The sequence below is a fragment of the Bison bison genome, unplaced genomic scaffold, assembly GCF_000754665.1.
Source record: "Bison bison bison isolate TAMUID 2011002044 unplaced genomic scaffold, Bison_UMD1.0 scf7180017864317, whole genome shotgun sequence".
Classification (NCBI taxonomy): Eukaryota; Metazoa; Chordata; class Mammalia; order Artiodactyla; family Bovidae; genus Bison; species Bison bison.
The window spans coordinates 841,412-846,013 of NW_011494889.1; positions in this window are offsets into that span (position 1 = coordinate 841,412).

The window sequence follows — 4,602 nt, forward strand, 5'->3', positions numbered from 1 at the left end:
GAATGTTGAGCTTTAAGCCAACTTTTTCACTCTATCTGAAATACAGTATTAACGATAGTCACCATGCCATACATTACATGTTACATCTTCTTTACTTGTTTATTTCATATGAAGTAACCTGAATGTTTTTCCCATAACAGATATATTAACCCAAAAGACTCATACAACTCTTTCACTCTTCTCTGACAGATCAGAGCTTTAGGGGGACAAGAGACTGGCTGGTCCTGCTTGTTCGGTCCCTTGGGGCCCAGGGTGGAGCCAGGGAGACTGAAAGGGGGTCACAGAGAGATTAGTGAGGAAATTCGTGTGCTGTGTCCTACAGCAGAGCTGGAGCTAAATTGGAAATGGATATCAAACCAAGTTGTCAACCCTGAGGCTTTAGCCAGCAATGGCATAAAGGCAACAGGCCAAAAAGGGACATCAAAAATGAGGATGCATCCCAGTGTCACTACCTGTGGGAGCATCTTGTCAATTGCCGGCATCCATTCACCAATGTGTGCCAGGTTCACCTATGTGAATTAAGACAATGTAATCCAGGTGGCACAGTGGTAAAGAATCCACCTTCCCATGCAGGAGATGCAGAAGAAGAAGGTTCGATCCCTGGTCCGGAAGATCCCCTGGAGAAAGAAATAGCAACCCACTCCAGTATTGTTGCCTGAGAAATCACATGGACAGAGGAGCCTGGTGGGCTACAATCCATGAGGTTGCAAAGCGTCAGACACAAATGGGCATGCACATGTATGCTCTCTAATACTTTGTGAGTTGCATGACTCCAAAAATCTGCTTGTCTAAATATTTTTAAATCCCTTGTTTAAAATGTGCATCTCTAGTCTTTAACATGGAATCAGAAAAGTACAGTGTGGGACCAGCAATTATCTAATCAGTCTCCCTACCTATAGGCAGACTTCCTTCATGTATTCCCAGCAGACAAAGGTCTGTCCTCAAGGAGTCCAAAGAAGACAAGCTCACCACTTTCTCAGGTAATTTTCCTATAAATTTAATCTTGTTTACCAAAAAGAAACTTGTCCTCCCGGCATTGTGCTTCCCAGTCCTGCAATCACCAAGCCCATATTTGCTCTCCCCTCTTTCATTTTTTCTTGATTTCTGCTCTATTTCCCTAATGACCCTTCCTCACCTAGCTTTTCTAATGCACCAAATTTGCTTTTCTTATTTCCAACGGCACTAAAATAGATAGTATATGCTTAAAATCGTATTTGCCAGAAACTACGTAAAAAAAACAAATCTAAACTTGACTTAATTTATCAGGCAGGAAGGTGGAAGCTCCCTGGTACCTAACTAAGGACACGTGCACAGTTAGAACCAAAAGATGCATCGTACTCAGTCCAGCTGGACACATGCCATGGCTGAAGCCAGGAAAGAGACCGACAGAGCCCCCATCCAGATCTGTAACACGTGGGCTCTCACTAAAAAGCTCGGTATTTACCTCTCCTTCCACCAGGTCACTGTCCTTACACCAACCATCCCAATGACACTCCTTCTCTGAGCCTTTCCTTGAAGAAGGAGCTGGGAATGCTGCCAAGAGTCACATCTTCCAACTGAAAAATGGATCCCAGGGGCCTTTGTGCATTGCTGCCAGGGTTGGCTTATGCCTCTAAGTCAACTTAACAGAAGTCCCATGGTGCTAGACTTCTAGATTACGTATTTAGGGAAAGGAAGATGCTTCCAGCTTCCCTATCACCTTGTCTTCCCAACACCCCGTCCCCACAAACACACACACATAAGGTCACTGACAGACATCTATTGGCCTCCTGGAGGAAGTATGACACTGTCTGCAGGACTGCAGAGTTTCCATTCACATTTAGAATTATTCTATTAGGTCAAGAACTTATTAAGAGTGTTTATTTTTCTGGGCTCCAAAATCACTACAGATGGTGACTGCAGCCATGAAATTAAAAGACGCTTATTCCTTGGAAGGAAAGTTATGACCAACCTAGATAGCATATTCAAAAACAGAGACATTACTTTGCCAACAAAGGTTCGTCTAGTCAAGGCTATGGTTTTTCCTGTGGTCATGTATGGATGTGAGAGTTGGACTGTGAAGAAGGCTGAGCACCGAAGAACTGATGCTTTTGAACTGTGGTGTTGGAGAAGACTCTTCAGAGGCCCTTGGACTGCAAGGAGATCCAACCAGTCAATTCTGAAGGAGATCAGCCCTGGGATTTCTTTGGAAGGCATGATGCTAAAGCTGAAACTCCAGTACTTTGGCCACCTCATGTGAAGAGTTGACTCATTGGAAAAGACTCTGATGCTGAGAGGCATTGGGGACAGAAGGAGAAGGGGACGACAGAGGATGAGATGGCTGGATGGCATCACTGACTCGATGGACGTGAGTCTCAGTGAACTCCGGGAGTTGGTGATGGACAGGGAGGCCTGGCGTGCTGCAGTCCATGGGGTTGCAAAGAGTTGGACACGACTGAGTGACAGATCTGATCTGATCTGATCTGATACACATATGAAATAACATATCAAATATCCCTGGTGGCAGTCCCACTATTGTACAGATTCATTTGTTAAACAGAATGCTGGGAGCCTTAGTAATAGAAGATGTTGTGGCAACAGTAGTAATAGCTTATAGCTACTCCGGGAGTTGGTGATGGACAAGGAGGCCTGGAGTGCTGCGATCCATGGGGTCGCAAAGAGTCGGACACGACTGAGCAACTGAACTGAACTGAACTGAACCATTTATTGGCTGCCTCCTGTGTATTAGATATTGTTCCGAGTGTTTCACATACATAATTTCCAGTCATCATGTTCATCCTTCCACTTAAGTTTTTGATTCTTCTACTGATGCTGAAACGGAGGCTCAGAGAAGCTTAGACATATGCTCAAGGTCACAGTGTTCATCGGCAGGGAGACCAAGAGCCAGGATGCAGGTCCCGCTCCATTCTGATCCAAACACTGGGCTCTTCACACTGCACCACATCCTAGCTCTCTTCACAGTGAGAACGAGGGGGGAAAAGGAATGTGTGCGTTCCACGTCCAACATGTCCGTTAGCTAAATCTCCTTAGATGTAATTTATGACCCCCTTACTTGGTTGAAATAGAGTTGGCTTCTTTTGTGACTTTTTTCCCTTGCAGACATTTTGGCTCTGTCCTCTGAATGCTTTTCTCTCTTCTTAATCTACTTTTAGCCTGTGAATATTGGTAGATATAAATCATGCCCCTCCTTTGCATCTCACCTAGGCACACATCATAATGCTCTTGGCTATACTGTTCATCTTTCACTGTATGTTCTCCTCTGCTTTGCCAGTCCCATGCCTTTCTCTTCCCTTTTTCCAATTCAGTCATGTAGGATAAATAATGCACTTGCTCTGTAATTGAACATTAACCTGGAAACAGAGGGGTAAGTCATACAGTATGTGAGGAGGATAGGTTCTGGGGAATAGTTCATCTCCTTCCTTATACTAAATGGTTTCACCAGATGTTATGAATGTAAGGATATAAATCATAGCCCCCAGAAGTCTGAGTTCATAAAAAAAATTTTAATTAAAAATAACAGAATAAGGGCTACTGTAAGTGGAAAAGATTGCCAACCTATAGACTATGTTATTTAATAACAGGCTCTGCATCTCCAGATTATCATCAATTTTATGAACCTAGGCACTTTATAAAACACTGCTCTGTTTAACATTCTTCCTCACTTTACCTGAAACAATCCTACTCTCTTCCCTGCCCTACTTTTTCCTGCCCTGGTTAATTTAACTTATCCTTTGGGGCTCATGTTAGCTACCAGTTCTCCCCAGAAGTCTGTAGACTCCCCAGATCTGAGTTAGAAGATCTCCGCCTATGGAGCCTCAAAGAGCATTATAGCTCTTTAAGTCCTCACTCCCAGCCCTTCTTTCCACTCTTCAGTTCAGTTCAGTTCAGTCGCTCAGTCATGTCCAACTCTTTGGAACCCCATGAATTGCAGCACACCAGGCTTCCTAGTCCATCACCAACTCCTGGAGTTCACTCAAACTCACATCCATCAAGTCGGTGATGCCATCCAGCCATCTCATCCTCTGTCGTCCCCTTCTCCTCCTGCCCCCAATCCCTCCCAGCATCAGAGTCTTTTCCAATGAGTCAACTCTTCACATGAGGTGGCCAAAGTACTGGAGTTTCAGCTTTAGCATCATTCCTTCCAAAGAACACCCAGGGCTGATCTCCGTTAGAATGGACTGGTTGGATCTCCTTGCAGTCCAAGGGACTCTCAAGAGTCTTCTCCAACACCACAGTTCAAAAGCATCAATTCTTCTGCACTCACCTTTCTTCACAGTCCAACTCTCACATCCATACATGACCACTAGAAAATCCATAGCCTTGACTAGACGGACCTTTGTTGGCAAAGTAATGTCTCTGCTTTTGAATACGCTATCCAAGTTGGTCATAACTTTCCTTCCAAGGAGTAAGCATCTTTTAATTTCATGGCTGCAATCACCATCTGCAGTGATTTTGGAGCCCAAAAAAATAAAGTCTGACACTGTTTCCACTGTTTCCCCATCTATTTGCCATGAAGTGATGGGACCAGATGCCATGATCTTCGTTTTCTGAATGTTGAGCTTTAAGCCAACTTTTTCACTCTCCACTTTCACTTTCATCAAG